Here is a 19,332-nt window from a genome sequence, read left to right as displayed (position 1 = left end):
TAATGCATAGACTGGAAAGCCAGAATTAGAGCAATAACCAGTCTTGTCCTTTCATCTGACATGCGCATGAATCATCAACATCTGTTTCTGTGCATTACACCATAATCCCTCTTGTAATTGAGCAAGGTTCGCTTTAAAAACAAAAATCATGACTTATGAACTTGTCACAATTTAATAAGCCTATCATTGGACTCTTGGTATAATTTGTTCTTATTATATCTCTAGATTGCAGAGACTAAAGCATGTAAAACTATGGTTAAGTTACTGTTTGTCCTTCGGAATGCCCTGGAGGGCTTGTTACACACAGATAGCTGGATTCACACCCCCACCCCAAAATTTCTCCAGTGGGGCCCAAGAATTTGCATTTCAAGAAGTGCTTAAATGGTTCTGTAGTTGGGACCACACTTTGAGAACCTTCAAAGCTGCTTGTCAACCAAATGTTTTGTAAATAGCACCTTCTTCCTCCTTTCTTTCATCTCTACAGCTGTATTAAGGCTCTGCCCTTGTCAACAACAGACACTAGCCTGACATCTTCAGTTCCTGCGTAGGAAACCCTTACTCAGAGAAATGTCTTTGTCTGGCTACATAGTAAGTTGACAGAACCTACAACATTTGTATTGTTGTCGTTCATCAAGCATGATCTGCAACTGCTATTCTTGGAGTGAGCATTTAGATTTAGAAAACTAGAATTCCACTTGTAGCTTGGCCATGTTTGGAAGCGTGAATTCAGTTATTTTATCTCTGAACCTCATTTTTATTACCCATGATATGAAACATTCTCTGCTTACCATCTATGTTTCTGTGAATAGTTGATGGCATATTGTGCATTGAAGTACTTTGTAAACTATGAAATGCTATACAAATATTTTTTTCAACCTCATCCCAGTTATGAGATGGAGTATCTTGCTAAACATAATGTATTTTATGATAAGCGTATCCTTCCCCCACTCATCTAGGGTAAATACCAACTTTGCTAACTTCTCAGGAGGAAGTAGTACAGTATAAACTTGCCACCTTTTGCATACAATTCTTTCATTTCCTTCCTACATTGAGTTACCTCCTAATTTGCTTTCAAAGGAAGCAGTTAGAACTTGTCATTTAACTTTTTCTGCATCTGAATGCATACATGTATGGGAGATGCAGTCACATGTATATTCACATTATGAATTTTTCTTCTAGTATCCTGGTAAGATACCCTAACAAGTCACATTCATTAAGAATAAAATAAGTGAGTTGCTATTTTGCTAGAAATTAATCTCTTTTTTTGGCATTTGCCGTGGAAAGAAAACTGAGTTGTGCCAGGAGAAATGGATTCTCCTCCCAGTTCTGCAATTAACAGGTTGTGTAAAATAAGTCAGTTCCTCTCTCTAAGCCTCCGGTCCCCATTTGTAAATGATGTTAGTTCTTACTCATTCCTTCCACTCTCAATGTCTATGATGTTGCAGTTATAAGGCAGCTTTTAAATGATGTCTCTCATTTTCTTGAGACACTCTGAGGGAGTACGCATGTTGACTTGATTCTATTCTAGTAGAATAGAATCTTTCATGCTTGAGGCCTGACTTTTGCTTTTGTCTTGATGCAGTAAAACTCCTCCATACCTTTCCTTCAGGATATGGCTGGTCCCTGTGGAGACCTCTCTAGGTTTCTTAAGGCTATATTTCTGTTGGTGTGCTTGGAAATAGAAGAAGAGGATTATGTTCTTTTTTTGCCTCCTTGGATGGATTTGTCAGGGGTGGGGGGTTGGCAAGGCTTTCGTGTTTTTAGTGAGCTTTTCCCTTCAGTAATATTCAGAGGATCTCCCTTATTAACACATAGTAAAAAGTATTAGTTCTATGTTGTTGTGCAACAAATTGTTTAAAAACCTGGCAGCTTAAAAAACACATTTTCTGATGTTTTTCCATGGGCTAGAAATCTGGGCACAGCTTAGCTGAACCATCAGTTATCTTCCAAGTCTGCAATCAGGGTATTGTCCCAGAGTCTCATCTGAGGGCTCGATTGGGGAATGATCTGCTTCTAAGCTCAGGGAGTTATTACCAGGTTCAGTTTTACCTGGGTTGTTGGACAGAGGGCCTTAGTTTTTAGCTTCCTGTTGGTTGGGGACTGCTCTCAGCTCCTCACCGTATGGACCTCTTCAATATGGCAACTCATTACATCAAAGCATGGAAGCTTGGAAGGCAATAGGTAGAGTGTGTTCATAAGATGTAAGTCATACTCATTTGTGACCTAATCTTGGAAGTGACATCCCATCACATTTACTGCATTCTTTTTGTTAGAAGTAAGTGATTAGGATCAGACCCCACTCAGGATGAGGGGATTATGCAAGGCTGTGAATATAAAGTGGGAATCATTGGTGGCCATTTTGGAAACCTGCCTACTACAGAACAAGGTAGAATTAGACTTATCATCTGCAGGGATGTAGCACAAACATCAATTCACTTGTGGAATCTGGTGGATGTGTGAAGTTAAGGGGTGGGGAGAGCAGGTGAGATATCAGGAGAAGAATGCAACCAAGAAGATGTAAGCGGTTATGAAAGGCTCCAACAGATGTAGGAGGAATTGCACACTCTGAGAACATTAGAGCTAGATTGGGTTTGGAGATCTTTTGATCTATTTTCTCAAAGAATCCAAGGCTTATAGAGGGTCACAGTGATGGTAGCTGAGCGAAGAATTGGGGTGAAGTCCTCAAACCCCTTTCTTCAGATTGTCAGCTTGTTATTATGGAAATACCTCTGAACTGGGAGTAAAGAGATTTGTTCTTGTAACTTTTGATTTGCTTGTGAGTAGCTGTGTGACCTGGATCAAGTTACTTCCTTGAGTTATGGTTAGTCAGTGTACATGAAGCTATCATTTGTTCATGTATATTTATGTGCCTCATGAACACATTAGCTCTTGTTTGTGAAAATCCTTTATAAACTATATAAAATTCTTTTTAAACTATGTATATTATTCTTTATCAGCCTTTAGAAAAAAAGCATGTGTTTTGCTGAAATTAATGACCTAAGTTTGAGGCAAGCAAGCACCTCCTCCTGCCACAAAACATGAGTATTAGTTCATTGAAATACAGATAATTTTATCTTTTTCTGTGTCAGTGTAAGTCATCTATTGGAACGTGATGAACTACCCAAAAACATAGCACTGTTTATTTTACTCATGAATCTCCAACTTTGGTAGTGTTCCATGAGGATGGCTTATCCCTGCTCTGGGAAACCAGCTCAGATCACTTGATTTGCGGGTGGAAAATTCACTTTTAGCTTAGATGAGTAATGACCAGTGTTTGTTACCAGGAGCTTGGCTGGAGCTGTGCATCTGGGACCATGGTTTCTTTCCATGTGCATCTTCCACAGGCCGGTGGGGCTTCCTCATAACCTGATGGCCAAGGATCACAATCACAAGGGCAGATGTCGCCCAAAGGGATGGTAGACATGCATGCATTTTTCATGACTTAGTGTCATATAGTGTCATTTCCACTGTAGGGTGTTGTTTGAGGTAGTCACAAAGACTCGCATAAGCTCAAGGACAGAGGACACAGACTCCACCTTTTGATGGGGTTGTGGCAAGGTTCTATACGAACATGTGTGCAAGAGATACTGTTGTGGCCATCTTTAGAAAATACAGTCTGCCATTGTGTTGTATTATATTCTATCATGCCATAGTCTATCATATCATATCAGAATGGTTTATGGTATATTGGTTTCTATTATTAAGTACTTATTACATGCCAGACACGTTGGCAGTTCTGTAAGTCTCTTAGAGTTCACTTAATTCACACAGCAGCCCTGTGCATTAGTTGTTATTCCCGTTTTCACAGATGCGGAAACCAAAGATGTTCATTTTAAGTCAGTTGTCTAAGGTCAAACCAGCTCGTAAGTTGCAGAGTTCAGATTTAAATCCAGTTGATCTAATTCTGGAGCCCCTACATTCAACCCCTCTGCCAGATTGCTTCTATGTTTTTCTCTGTATCACGCTCTGTATCACGCCGCTCCCATTCTCTTACCTGCACTTTCTGCACCCCCGTCTTCATCTGTCTATGTGAGCAAGAGTGAGTGGACAGAGAGGCAGACTGATTAGGGAAGAATCACATGCAGGAAGTAATACCTTTGGAAAGGATGGACCTGAGCCTGTCCTTAGGCACTCCAGGGGTTAGTGCTAGGAGGCCCCAAGAAAGGAAGCCGCATGTCACCGGTTCTGTTCAGAGTTTACAGTGGCTGTGATTGTGCCTTTAATTTAAAAAGACATGTAAGAGTCTAAGGAAATCCAGGGAGAACAGCTAAGTAAGAAGAGGTAGATCAAAAGGAAAGAAAGAAAGAAAGAAGAAAGAAAGAAAGAAAGAAAAGGAAAAGAAGAGGAAAGAAAAGAAAAGAAAAGAAAAGAAAAGAAAAGAAAAGAAAAGAAAAGAAAAGAAAAGAAAAGAAAAGAAAAAGAAAAAGAAAAAAGAGAAAGAAAATGGGAACAGGACCAATATTTGAAAACTAACGGAGTTGAGAGGCGCCTATCCTTATCGCACAGAAGTTCAGCTCTGGAATCTCACTGGATGATCTGTCTAATAAATTAAATCCTACTTGTTTCTATATTGGGATTATTATTATTATTATTATTATTTTACCAGAGTCCACCTCACAAATTGAGAAAATCACAATTAGGTTTTGTGCCAGTGAGTATCTGTTTTAAAAACTTATTTATTCATTGAATTGTGTACTTCCATTTAACCAGCAATTGTGAGGCCCCTACTGAATGCAGGACACTGCAGATTAAAATCAAGGGAGCGCAGTTTTTACCTTTGCCCACCCCACAAGGGACTTCTAATGCAGGCAACAGATGAGTAAACAGATGACAGGATATATAATAACTATAATGACAAGTGAATGAATAAGTCTCTGTGAATTCACAGAGTAAGGTGCTCCAATCGCCTTCCAGAGAGATCAGAGGAGGCTTTTTAGAAGTGGCATTTAAGTCGATATATTAAGGAACTGGAAATAGTTCAGCCTGGTTGGAGCTCAGGGTATGTAGGGCAAGTGTCATGAGATAAGCCTGGAAAAGAAGGCAGGTAGATAGGTTTCTGCAAATACATCTCCTACTTCTGTCTTCCTGTCTGCCTGTATATACAGTAATGACTCAGTACCAGGAATCTCAGGCTACACTCAGCAAACATACGTAATATGCATTTCTCTGTGATCCTTCTACCTATCTGTCCTCAGTGCAAATACCAGCAACACATCTGAAAACTGTCAGGATGGGGGCTGGAAAGTCTTATGTCCCATCAGGGTCAAATCAAAGCAGTCCTAAGTCAGTGAGTCCGTTAGGGCCACCCTTCTTTCCTCCAGCATCTCTTCTTCATAGGCTGCCAGGCCTGTAGCACTGTCATGCGGTAACACTCATGATTTGGAAGTGCTTTACTACACAAAGCACTTTCACAATGTCTCTTATTTCACTTAGCACATATGAATTAGTTGTTAACTCACCTGAAATAGGACAAAACTGAGGCCCAGAAATGCGATGAGTTAATTCCACCAAACACACACACACACACAACAACAACAACAACAACAACAACAACAACAACAACAACGACCTAGAGAATCCAGTTAAATTTGTTTCTTCTGCTTCTAGTACCTAAGTGGTCTTCCCATTAACTGGGAACTCTGTTCAAAGGAACCCTGAACTGGAAACTTGGTGCATAAAGTGGCTTACTGGGTAGAACAGATTTTTATGGGAATATGCACTTGGGGGTTTCTGGAGCTTTGCTGAGTACCATTCTGCTCACTCTGGAGGCCACTGTGAGGCATCCCTATCTCTTGTGTGGAAACCAGTCCCCGTCCACTGTGGAAACTTTCCATGTCATACCTCGGAGCTTCCAGGAAAGACCTAATGACCATTTTGTCGCCTAGAGTGGGAGTAATGTTGGAAGGGTGCCACCATGCATGTGGGGTCAGCCTCACCATTCTCCCCCTGACCCAACCATGAGTTCCTGTGGATCAAAGCCAAGCCCATGAGAGAATAAAGGAGAGAATGAAAGAGCCGGAAGAGGGTGGAGGCAACATGGCACAGTGGACAGGGCCTGTGAAATCTCATCTAAATCCTGCCCCTGACTTGTTACATGATTTTTTGCCAGGCAAGCGGACTTCCCTTCTTGTGCGCCAGCATTTCCGCTCACAGTACTGAGGATTTGGACCCCAGGTCCCTCAGGTTCTAATAGAAAATATCCCATGAGGTCTTCATTCCCTGAAGAACGCACATAGCTTGTTCCAACTCAGACCCTAATAGGGGGATCAGCCCTACCGCTTAACACTGCCTTTCATGACCTGCTCTGGTAGATGTTCTGAAAGTGTCATATTTCATGAATAGAGGGAACTTGACCTGGTGAGTTGAGCAAGTTATCATCAGGCAGGAATTTAAGTGCTTACTCACTTTTTATCCCTGATTTGTTTCATTGTGTTTAGACATTTCCTTACACTTCCTGCCTTATTTTGCTGCCTTAAATATGGGGATAATAAATGAGGAAACTCTTGGGGTGAAGAAGAGGGAGGGGAAAGACCGAATAGGAGGAGGGCTGTGGGTGTAAAAATTGCCAGCTCCTGTGTCTCTTGTTCTAGAAGAATCAGGATAGTTTGGATTCACATCTAGAAAGTGGCAAGAGGGGCAAGGTAGAAACCAGGAGAGGCATAGCTGATGTTGATGGCAGAGCTTTTTGTAAAATGCTGCATGTTTCAATTTGCCCTTGTCCCACTCTCCAGCATGGGAAGGGTCCTTGGAGGTCTTACGTTTCAAGTCCCCTGGTCTTACAGAGGAGGGCGTAGAGATCTGGCCGGGGACTGACTCTCCCATTCACATTGTTACCACGCATCCCTCTCATAGAATGCACACACTGGGAGGCAGTGGGTGCAAGGGCCAGGTGGTCCTAAGATGCCTCAGTACTAGTTTGGCCTGTTCTGGATTCACCTAAATAGTCATTACTTTGCTTGACAGTAAAGATTAGACCTAGTTGATAAGAAACCAAGACTCTTGCAGGAATGGCAGGAGATGAAACCCTCCGATCATGGCCATGATATTTTCACAGCGGGGGCCACTGTCATTCCTGGAACATATGTGGTTGATGTGTTTAGAGGCCTTGAATTTATGAAAATAATAATGAGATGTTCCAACACAAAGCGGTTTCCCATGTTAGCTGGCTGTTGGTGGACAGCTTAAGAGAAATCTATATTCCATTCTTTTATTTTGTTGTACTCATTATTGATTACATTGAGGGGCTGGATCATGTTAAGATATGATTACAGTACCAGAATATATTAACTCTCCCTGTAAATTAAAGCTCCACATTATTAATTGAAATCCAGGAACAATATAAATTGATGGAGCCTCACTGCGTTGCCACTACCTCTTCAAATCCCCCCCCCTTTTTTTTTGGGCGGGGGGTAGCATGGATGTCTTCTAAAGGGATTAGAGGACGTTGGCTTGCCTGATAGCTCAGAAATCTGCAAATACGATTTTCTAAAAAACTGATTTTATATAGTTTATGTATTTTTGGTAGCTCCAAGCCTGACTGCCAGAACATTCTGCTTTATAGTAATGCTCTGGTTTTACCACTGAAAGCTGTAGCATTGTGCTTTATCTCATTATCTCCAGATTGCAGCATCTGAGATGTAGAAAGACTGATAAACCTAATAACTATAGACTGCTTACCTGAGACTGAGTAGCTCAGAGGCCTCCACTACCGCCCATTTCTCCTTGGGGAATAGGTTTATTTTTTTCAATAAAAATTAAGTTTATGCTCTCATGACCGCCTCACACCCTTTCTCCAAGTGGGTAAGAAACAAACATGCACAGGCTCACACATCTATTCTTGTTCCCTGTTTTGCAATTTCTGGGAAGAAAAGGCCTTAGAATGGGAGAATAGATTTAGAAATTTAATCTGAGGATGTGTCATTGTTGTGGTATGAGATATCTAATTGCCCTTCTGCTTGTCAGGATATGTGTTTTTAAAGCTACTATCCATCAAGGCCTTTATTTTTAATTTTAATCTAGCTTCTTCTCACCTCCCTGACCCTGTTTTCTCTTTTTTTCCTTCTCCTCCTTTCCTACTTCTCTCCACTACCTCGTATGCACACAAGTAGACCCACATCCACTTACACAGCAGTATGGGTGGTACAAACCTATATGCACACATGCACGTATGCACACATGCATACAGTCATGGACACACAGGTACACATATACACACATATGCTGTGTACATGCTTACACGCTTACATATACACACGTGTGCACACCTGGTAACTACGTAATAGTCTTAGTATTGCCTAAGTTCTTACCATTTGTCAGGATCTCTGCTAAACGTTTTGCATACATTGTCTTATTTAATGTCTAAGCTTGGGAGGTGATACTCTCTATATCCCTGTTGAACAGATGAGGAAACTGAGGTTTGCGGAGGGTAAGTAAATTTCCCAAAGCCATATATCTCATAACTCAGTGCTGATTACAACTGTGGCTCTCTGGTTCCAATGCCCATGCTTCTGTCTGCTATACAGTGGTACCCTGAAATAGTTCCCAGAAAAGAGTTAGCCCCCTAAAAGAAAGGATTTCTTCACAATGAAATCAAATTTTTGTACATTGCAGTTCATGTCAAGTAACTTCTCTAGACAATGAGGAGACATTTTATGGTGGATATAATCCAGACTAGAAACCGGAATGTGTAAGTCCTTTATCACATTCTCTATCTCTTCCTGGTGATTTGGGGCAGGTACCTAAATGGGGGAAACGGTGCAGTTTATAACCTCATAGAAACGTACTTAAGTTCTGTTGAGATGGATGCCGAAAGAAGTCGGTGAGAACACATGCAAAAATTATCTACATTTGAGGTCTGGCTACTCCTGTTCTTTACCTCTTACACCATCTTCTCCTCTTGACACATTCACCTAGTTGTTTGCCCAGGGAGGGAAGCCATCTCAGATCGCATCTGTGGCCTCTTGTTTATTCTAGCAAACACTTGGACTGGCTTCGCTATGACCTCACTGCAGGGGTATTCGGAGCCAAGGCACGGCTCTTAGTTGGCGTGTGCATTTCCCACTCACTGCAAGAACCAGTAGTTTAGGGCTACCCAGAAGTGTCTTCTCCAGAGCACTGCCACATATGTATTGTCCTTAGTAGAAATGAGAACAACCGAGACATAGTGGCAGAGCTAATATTTAGAAAATAGGGCTTATAATGACCATTCCAGTTCTTTTCCTTCACCAGTTGATCATTCCCACCTTGGAAGTTGATGGACATGTGAAGGCTCAGGATTGGTGTGCGTTCCAATACGGTACCAAATGTTAAGGTCTACTGTTGGGAAAGGTAGTGTTGGTGATCTCTGTCACTATATTTACACCAGCAGTGAGTACATTGGTCACGAGGCTTTCCTGAACTTTGTGTGTGTCTCAGATGCTGTAGTATTTTCACAAGGTACTTTTATGGTAAGAGAAAAAGGATGCTCTTTGCTGTTAATGTGACCAAGATACTTCAAAGTCAGTCTTATTTTGTTGGCATCAAGAGAACCCTCCTGCCCCCATTTGCCACTCTCCACAGCTTGTTAAATTGAACAAGACTTCTGTGTTACAGTGATTTGTCCAAAAATTTAAAAGTATAATTCAACATAGAGCATAATAAGAAATCATATAAAGCAGGAGCCAGCAAAGCCACAGCCTTTGAAAAATAAAACAAACAAAACAAGTCTTGGGGTATTAAGCATGGTGGCTGTGTCCTAAGCTCTCATTTATTTTTGGCAGTTGGAATCTTTGAAAAGCACAAATTGCTGGCCCGTTACACTTGCAGGCTTCAAGTTACTGGCAAGCTGACTGGTAAGACTGTCGGTTAGGAGTGGTGAGGCACAGTAGATTGTGGCGAGAAAGTTGTCTGAACGAGCATCCCGTATTTCTAGAAGAGAGGCAGAGGTAGCTGTGCTGCCCAATTCATGAGGTGGTGTATTAAATGAGATATCAGGGAAAGCAGTTCGTTAAACCTTAGTTGGTGTCCGTGTATCTTTTGGCAAAGTGTCTTCTTTTGAGCCTCAGGGAGCTTGTTGGATCTGGAGAAAGAAACTGGGTCATAAGATGTTTTCAGTAACAATTGCATATATTTCTCCATAGAGAAATAGTGTCCAAACTATGAACTCTTGTAGAGAGTTCCTATTTTATTATTAAGTTTAGTAATAAACCTAGTTTCTTGTAAAGCATCTAGTGTTTCCAAATATTTTTAAATGTGTTGGCCCCTCATCAAACCAATAGGTCTGTATGGGAACAGATCCTGTGTGAGTTAGCAGGCTATAAAAATAAACCTTCCCTTTAGGAACTTAACTTTAGTAGGGAAATCCTAACATAGGCACGGACAGAGAAGATAGAGGAGGAGCCATAGGAGGAGAATGTAAAATACACGTCTGTGTGTGTTGGGAGTAGGAGGGATGGTGGTGGCTGTTGAAGTCACTTTCCGCCAAAGAGATAGGTTATTCTCCCCTGAAAAAAAGTCACGCCTGTGCCTGGCCTTTATTTCATGGTCAGCTATGGGCATTGGGTGATGACGGTGAGAATGATGCTCTAGGAGCAGAGATATAAGCAATTTCAGGAAACCCTGTGAAGTTTAGCATTGTCTTGGGAGAAGGGTACGAGAAGGGAGGAACGTTAAGAGGTCAGATTAGAAAGATGTGATTCCATCTTGGAGGTCCTTTCACCTCAGGTGGAGGAACTTGTGTAAGTGGTTTGAATATTAACCGGATTAACTGACAGAAAATTGTGCGGTGTTCCTGGGGCCTTCCTATCTCTCGGTTTCAATTTCCCCATCTGTCAAATGTCAAATAAGAGTTTTTAACCTTCTTCCTTTTTTTTTCTTTAATTTTTTTTTTTTTTTTTTTTTTTTTTTTTTTTTTGAGGGAGAGAGAGTGCGTGTGCACATGTGTGCCTGAGTGGGTCAGGGGCAGAGAGAGAGGGAGAGAGAATCCCAAGCAAGCTCCAGTCTGTCAGCACAGAGCCCCTTGTGGGGTTTGAACCCACAAACTGGTGACATCATGACCTGAGCCGAAGTCAAGAGTCAGATGCTTAACTGACAGAGCCACCCAGGTGCTCCAAGAGTTTTTAGCTTTCTAACCTCCGAGTTATGACTCTGATCTCTGATGTTTCATAAATCCTTGAATAATTTCATCTTAGCCTCCCGTTAAGATTACTTATTCAGTACATATAACTGTAGTGGTTTCTGTAGTAAACAGACAGTATTGTAGTAAATACCCGGTGGGAACTAGGACTGAGAAAATAGTCATGTGTTGCTGATTTAACTATGATCTGGAAAACTATGAGAAGTAAGCATGGGTCATCATCAGCTCATGAAACTCATGGGCAAAGGCCGGAAAGTGGGGGTGAGCTTGACCTATGTTATCAGTTTTCTATTATCCCTGTGACAGTGCCACTAACTTGGTGACTTAAAGCGATACGTTTCTTTATTGTCTTCAAATTCTGTAGTTTAGAAGTCTAGTACCTGTCTCTTCACCTAAGATAAAGGTGTTAGCAGAACTGCTTTTGTTTCTGGAGGTGCTAGGGGGCAATTCTGGGGGCTTTTCCAGCTTCCAGCGGCCTCCCGGATCCCCTGGCTTGTGGCCTATTCTGAAGGAAATTCCCAGTCCTTTCAAAGCCGGCAACCTTGTATCTCTCTGACCTTTCTTCTAAGGGTATGTCTCCCTCTGACCACAGCTGGGAAAGGTTCTCTGCTTTTTAGAAGTCATGTGATCTGATTCGGCCCGTCTAGATAATGCAGGAGAACCCTTCCATTTCAAGATTTAATCACATCTGCAAAGTTCCCTTTGCCAAGTAAAACAACACGTGCACAGCTTCTGGGAATTCGAGTGCAGATATCTACGACTGAAGTGTTATCTCACCTACCACTGTCTGTTTCTGGGAATGCCAATGATCACACATGGTTAATGCATAGACAGTGAGGCTGTCCATGAGAAAAGGGATCAGTAGCCAGATTGTGGACTGTGTTTTGCGCTTCATGTAGAGTTCTGAGGTTATTCTGATGCCAATCGGGAACTATTCAGTTCTTTTTTAGCACAGGGGTATTTAGTCTGTAATTAACTGTCCAAGTGGGTAGCTCTGTGGTACCCTACAACGCTTTGCATTTATTTCTACGAGGAAAATTAAATCTATTTTTCGACTCCATACACTGGAACACAATTCAGTGCCATCGTTATATTCTCACCATTCTCATCATTAATATTCTCACCTCTTTTTACCACGTTCTTTTTCTACATCGTCTCCCTAACTTGATTGTCTTGGAGCCTGAGGGAATGCCATTCATGGTCTGTGAGTTGTTGGGTAAAAAGTTCAGGAAGGTTTTCATTGGGCAAAGGTGTTTCGGGTTCTGGAAACTGGAACTTGGTCACGGCAAGAGGTATTTAGGAGGACAAAGAGATGCCTGTTCCTTGCAAGGGCAGCCCGTTGAGTTTGTGCTTTCTGGAGCTGACAGGGCCTGCGTGAGGAGGGGGATAGCCTCTTCACATATTTAACTCAGGCATAACACCCAGTTTCCTCTCAGGTCCCCAAGGAGCAGATCTAGGCTGTCTAATGACAGAATTGGCACTGAATCTCTGCACGTTCAACGCAAGAGTGGGTAGTTAACTTGTGTGCTTGTTCAAGAACGATTCGTAATGCAGAGGAGGAGCTGGCAAATAGACGAAGCCTAGTAAATTGGAAGATTCTCCTGATAGAACAGGGAAATTGAGATTTATTGTTTAGTCAGTTTTAATTACAGTGTTGTGTTGCAGAGGAAAGCAGCTGAACAGGACGTTGGCTTGTAACACCACCAACGTGGAATCAACCTCAAAGGAGATGGTTGTCAGAGCAGTGTTCAGTGCCCGAGCTCTTACCAGATGAGTCACTTGTGTGAAGATATCTTGACACAGATAGAATCGAGGTGCTCACGTTATATCTGATCACAGAAATGTTAATGCAGAATAGCAAACTGGCTTTGATCTTCATGGGATTGCAGGCTGGGGAAGAAAGAGGGGGTGCATTTTTAAAGGTCATCTCTACTACTTAGGAGAAAACACATTTCGTGCCCATGTGAGACTGCCTTTCAAGATGGGAAATGAGTCCATTTGAGGGAAAACTGCAAATTGTTTTCTCGGTGTGAATTTTGTGTTAACGTGTGTGTGTGTGTGTGTGTGTGTGTGTGTGTGTGTGTATCCATGCACGTGTGTTTTTGGAAGAGTTTAGCATCCTAAATAGTTATTACTTCTGTGTTGTAGTTGATGACATCTAACACCCACTGTGGTGCATGGAGAGGAAGAACCTTCTATCTCCCACTGTAGGTGTTAACGACGTGGCATAATTTTACAAAAAAAGGAACACAATTTCAAATGTGACTTCTTTCCTAACTTGTAAGTAGAGTTGACAGCAATGAATTTATCTCCTCTGTGTAAACTCAGAAAGAGTATCTTTTGAATGAGTGGTACTTGAATTCATACCAATGAATGTTAGAGAGCAGAGATGAATCGGTGTTTATTTGGGTGACAAGGAGTGTCTACAGGGACGAGGCTGCTTGTCTGAGGTTGGATAGCAAGGTCAGGGGCACTGCCAGGACCAGAACCAGCATCGTCTGACTCCCAGCTACATCTTGGTCCACTACAGCTGCCTCTCACGTTTGACAGTCTGTGACTCACAGTCCAAATCTATGGTGATGTATATAATATTTCACTTTGATTCTAAATCAGCAAGCCATTTTTAGAAGTACTTACACTGCGGCTTTACATATTACACTATTCTTATGGATTCTTCAGGTTGTCTTCTGGAACTCTAATAAGAGTGACCAGAGGCACCATTTATTCATTACAGCATTCCCCCCTTATCCATGGCTATGCTTTCTATGATTTCAGTTACCTGTGGTCAGCCCTGGCCCAGAAGTAGAGGGTCCTCCTTCTGGCCTGTTGTGAGGTTAGTAGTGACCCAATATTACATCACAATGCCTCCGTCACTCACCTCACTTCATGTCATCATGTAGGCATTTTATCACCTCCCTTCATCACAAGAAGAAGGATGAGTATAGTCCAATGAGGTACTTTGGGAGAGAAAGCCAGAGACCGCATTTATGTAACTTTTGTTATGGTAGGCATTTTATCACCTCCCTTCATCACAAGAAGAAGGATGCGTATAGTCCAATAAGGTATTTTGGGAGAGAAAGCCAGACACCGCATTTATGTAACTTTTGTTACGGCATATTGTTATAATTGTTCTATTTTATTGTTATTGTTGCTAATCTCTTACTGTGCCTAATTTATAAATTAAACTGTCACAGATATGTATATATAGAAAAAACATGTATATGTATATGTATATATGTATATATGTATATGTGTATATATATATATATAGGTATGTATATATAAATGTATGTATATATGTGTATATATACTGTTCAGTATTATCCTTGGTTTCAGGCATCCACTGGGGGTCTTGGAATGTATCCCTCATGGGGAAGGGGGCGGGGATTATTGTATCATGACAAATATTTTGTGAACACCTATTGAATGGCAGGCTCTCTTCTAGAAGGTGAAGCTGCAGCTTTGAATAAAAGAAAATGTATTTCCCCAAACCATTCATATTCCTTTGGAGAGAAAAAAAACAAGTAAACATTAAGTCCGATGGAGTTAAGTACTGTAGAGGAAAAGCAAGATAAACACAGGAAGTACTTTGGTAAGAGTGCAGTAATAGTTGCTAGTTTGCATAAGGTAGGTAGAGAAGAGAATGCCTGATGAGGGGGTGATATTGGAGCCGAAATCTCAAGTAGGGAAGGGAGTGAGCCATGCAGATGTTTGGGACAGAGGGGAGAATGTCCCTGAAGGAGGAGAGCACAAGTGGGGGAGCCCTGGGAGAGGTGCATGGCCAGCAACTAGCCTGTTTCTGAAAGAGTAAAGTGGCCAAAGATAGCTGGAGCTGAGTGATCTTAAGGGGAGCGAGAAAAGAAGGGGTCGGGGATCTGTTGGGCCAATGATCATCATACAGTACAAGCTTGTGGTCTGTCGTAAGCACTTTGACTCTTAGTCCGAGTGAGATGGGAGCATTTGGAGTCATGTGATCAGCCTTGTGCGAGTAGAAAGTTGGCTGCAGTGGTAATCGACACGAGACATGATGGCTGGTTGTAGGTACGGGGCAGGTGCTAAGCAGTAGTGGGATTCTGGATACATTTGGATGGTAGTGCTCAACAAGCTCTGTGGACAGGGTAGATGTAGAATACGAGAGCAGAAGAAGAGGCAAGAATGACTGCTGGGTTTCTAGCCTAAGCTACTAGAAGAATGGACGTGGCAATTAGTGAGATGCCAGGAGGACAGCAAGAGAATCAGTTTTGTGTTTGATTTTTCTGAAGAGCAGGGGTGATCCGGAATTTGGTTTCGGGTGTGGTACATTTGAGCTCTTAGACATGCAAGTAATGGTTGAGTAGACAGTTGTATATTTGTCTCTGGGGCCCCAGGGCAAAATCTTGATTTAATATAGATTTAAGAGTCAATGGATATGAATTGAAAACCTTGACACTGAGTAGCATCACCTGAGGCGATGGATTAAGGCCGGGCCAGTAGTTTGATGTCTCAGAGAGAGACAGAGGAACCATTAAAGGATGTCATGAACAGGGACATTAGGTAGGGGGAGAATCAAGGGACGGTGCTGTCCAGACACAGAGTGAAAAAAACTGCTTCGAGACTGAGTAAGTGAGCAGGTTCTCTGTGGGATCAGATGCTAGGAGGACTGAGAAGTGGATCACTGGATTTAGTGAGGTCTTTTGTGGGGTTTGCCTTGATACAAACAGGTCTCACTGCTGTGTCGAGCTTCTGGCTCATACCTGATGTACTTTTCCTTTGTCCGGGTGGAACCCACACTAAATAATGGTTAGATGCAAGGGCTCCGGAGTTACAATCCTGGCTCCATATCTTTACTTTTTAAGCTTACACAACTTATTTGACCTTCCTCTATGCTTATTTTTTGAGAGAGGAAATGATCTCCACTTCATAGCGCTATTGGGAAGGTTGGATGAGATAAATGCTTAGCACAGTATCTTTGACATAGCAAATGGCCAATAAATGGTAGGTCTTATGATTAAGAATAGAACAATCAGTAAAATTTAATGAAAATGAACCTGCCTTATGTTTTCTTCTTATCCTAAAAATCACATATCTCTCTAGAGTTGCACCTGAATGGTTGGCCTATTTTATGTTCTTTCTTTCTTTGCTTTTCTTGGGGGCATTTTCACAATCATTACATGAGTTGACCACATTGTAATCTACTAGTTCTGTCTTCTAGATCGAGTTCCCTGAGAAGCCATATCCTGCCCATACCTCAAAACTTAATGCAGGGCTTGGCAGATCTGGCACTTTAGGCTTGATTAAAATGGTTTCTGAATGTCCTGGTGACTGATCAGGGTGTCACATGCAGGGTCATTCCAATATGCAATGTGGTAATGCTGACGTAGAGTCCTAATTGCTGGAGTCTTACAAACGCATTTTAATTTCTTAGAATTCTTCAGTGTCTTTTTAATCTACCATCCCCTCCCTTTACAGGTTATTGCACAAGTAAACCCTTGTACTTTTCTCACTCCTGTAAGGGGCCCCGAGCTATTATTCAGTTCAGTTGAACTGTGGCGTTGGTCTTGTTCTGTGGTGGGTACCTCTATGGCAACTACACATTCTTTCTCTTTCTAGTACCTAAGAATAAAATAAGGCCTTCATTTTGGATTTCTCCCTTTCATAGTTCCAGAAGCTCAAATAATGGGGTCTTTATTTTAAAAGTGTCTTCATGAGTTGTAAAAGAATGGGAGGAGGAGGTTGATGTTTGTTTCCTTTCTCTTCTTTGAAATACATGAGTAAAGATAACTCTTCACAGATCCGAACTATAGCAAAAACTGTGTTTGTTGGATTCTGGAAACATGTTTTTTAAATCTAAAGCAACCCTGGGCCAGGAGGAGTGAAGTGGCAACAACTTCAGCAGCCGGTGTTGTATTTTTAAGAGCTGTGTCCCTCGACGGAAGGAGATACTGGGAGCGAACATCTGGTCTAATTCCTGTGCCTTCCTTTACCAGTTCGCAAAATGGCAACAGGTGTTTCTTGGCTTTTTCACATAGCATGCAGTCTAGGTGGTAAAGTGGTATGTTCAACTCCTCAGTTTGCTTTTTGAGGAGTAGTGGGTTGCTACTGAAAAGGCTCTAACATAGTTCCCACTGACCTGTCCTTCCTCAGAACACCGGTGGCCTGTGCCCCGTTCAAAGGACCTTGGCTAACATGTTTACCTGAATAAGGATAAGAGTCAAGAAGAATCAGAGGGAAGCCAGAGACTTGTAGAAGGCTTATTCTATTGTTGCTGATGCCACAATTTAGTAAAGTGTGGAGAATGGGTTCGTGATGGTTTGGTGTTCTCTTTTCTGCATGTATGTATGCAATAAGCAAAACAACAGAGGACATGAGAACTGAGAGAGCCCGATGTCAGTACTTCATGTTAGGGATTCTCAAACATGTGCAGAAAAGTGAACTGATTTGTGCAAGATCCCACAAACCAATAAGGAGTGGATATCATCAATACCTTTTTAAAAAATTCTTATTTAAATTCCAATTAGTTAACATACAGTGTTACTGTTAATTTCATGTCTACAATTTAGTGATTCCACATGTTCATACAACACTCGGTGCTCATCACAGCAAGTGTGCCCTTTCAATCCCCGTCAATATTCTTGAGCAGAAAGCTAGTCAGGTATGTGCGTACAGGTGCGTGTTTACTCCCACCAGACACTCAGACAAAATATCACCTCCGCTCCCGGCCAGTAAGTTTCTTGTCTGCCTCTTAGTTCTTTGGTTCTTCTGTAGAAACACAAGACTTTCTGTTAAACTGACTTCTTTATTTGGGGTAAACTGTTATATACTAAAAGCATCAAGATGGAAACCTGTATCTCCATATCTCATCTTGACATCCGATAGTGGTACACTTTACCGAGCTCGTAGTTTCTCCTATTGCACACATCTCCAGTGGACTCTGTAATTTCTAGCTCGTAATTTAAAGCTACCTATAATAGCTCATCATCACTGTCTACCTGGCACTGTCATCCTTGGAACTTGCCTCCCACCCCATGTGACTTGATGTACACATTTCTTCGGGCACTTGCCACATCCTGTGCTCTATTACAGTTAAGATCAGCTGTGTGCATTCCCCTTCTCTGGTAAGACAGGAACCCTGTTACTTGTGGGGAGTAGGTTCGTGTGTGCTTCCGTCTCTGGATCTTCCATTGCATCCGACACAATAGGACTTGGTATGGGTTAGGCAATCGGGGAATGTCTGCTGAACAAATGAAGGCAATTAGGGGGAAAAAAATTAAACCCTCAACAGTCTTTAAAACAATCCAGTGAATAGATTTACCAGAACTGCGAGGCCCTAGTTATTTTGACATTTTTACCTCCCACTTGCTGTTCTAAATAAAAGCAAAATAAAACCATAGGTTCTTCAAATGTCAAAAATGAATTCAGTGATATAAAGTACAATGGGTCACACTGACTACTTTTGATTAACTTTCTGCTACTGAGAAGACGTGTGTACATGACTCTGCTTTTCTCAGAGGAGCAGTGCCTTTGTTCTGTTCTGAATTCATGGGGGAAAAGAGGAGTTGTTGATAAAACAAAGATCTTGACTTTGTCTCAAATGGGAGACAAAGAAGGTATTATGGAGACTAGGAAACAAAACATCTGGGTTCTTGTACATACGCTGCCTCTGTCTAGCTGTGTGTCCTTCCACCCGTCCCTTTCTGGGCCTTAGTCTCCCCCGATACCACACGAGGGAGCTGAAGTAGTTAATTGCCAGCACTTCCATCCCACCTGGAATTCTAGGCTGGGGTTGAAGAGTAATTCCTTCCGATGACATATGGCCCAACCTTCAGCTCTTAATTGGCCCGCCATCATGATCACAAGTACCTGATTATTCACACACTTTTGAATATATGAATTGCATAAAGCTGTTCAGTGATGGTGAAAATTGAGTCCTAAATATTCTATCAGATGTATATGTAATGTAACCTATTCAGGATCTCATTAGGGTGTAAAATGATATGTGAAATATGCACCAAGCGAGAAAGACTTAGAACATTAGGATAACGGAGTAATACAATTTGATTTTTATGAGTTAAGGATGATGGTATAATAAGAGCTTCAGTTCTATGAAGCCTGGAGCTGCAGTGTGTAGAGTTGTGTCTAGTAGGGAAAAGCCATGAGAATGTGTTGTTTTCATTCTTGTATGCCTGTGTTCACAGAATCAACTATTTCACTCAGACCTGGGAAACAAAGCCGCTTATTAG

The 19,332-nt window shown here is 41.7% G+C and overlaps 1 protein-coding gene and 1 long non-coding RNA gene across 16 annotated transcripts in view; one reads left to right on the top strand and one right to left on the bottom strand.

Annotated features, from left to right (window-relative positions):
* Positions 1-19,332, top strand: part of LPP (LIM domain containing preferred translocation partner in lipoma) — a 669,728-nt gene that overhangs the window by 345,640 nt on the left and 304,756 nt on the right. The window contains exon 1 of one of the 15 annotated variants that reach the window (XM_053221080.1): positions 14,156-14,175. The exons of the other annotated variants lie outside the window; for them this stretch is intronic. The gene's annotated coding sequence lies outside the window, so the exon portion shown is untranslated. Of the gene's footprint in view, positions 1-14,155; positions 14,176-19,332 lie in introns of those variants that run through there. 15 annotated transcript variants of the gene reach the window in all.
* On the bottom strand, positions 8,068-14,052 carry LOC113599847 (uncharacterized). The gene is made up of 3 exons (XR_008297752.1): positions 13,893-14,052; positions 12,238-13,003; positions 8,068-10,057 (listed from the first exon to the last, which is right to left on the bottom strand). It is a non-coding gene; the product is annotated as an uncharacterized LOC113599847 (long non-coding RNA).

Source organism: Acinonyx jubatus, chromosome C2 (assembly GCF_027475565.1).
Source record: "Acinonyx jubatus isolate Ajub_Pintada_27869175 chromosome C2, VMU_Ajub_asm_v1.0, whole genome shotgun sequence".
Lineage (NCBI taxonomy): Eukaryota > Metazoa > Chordata > Mammalia > Carnivora > Felidae > Acinonyx > Acinonyx jubatus.
Note: the sequence above shows the minus strand (reverse complement) of the source record. Positions and strands in the feature narration are given on the sequence as shown.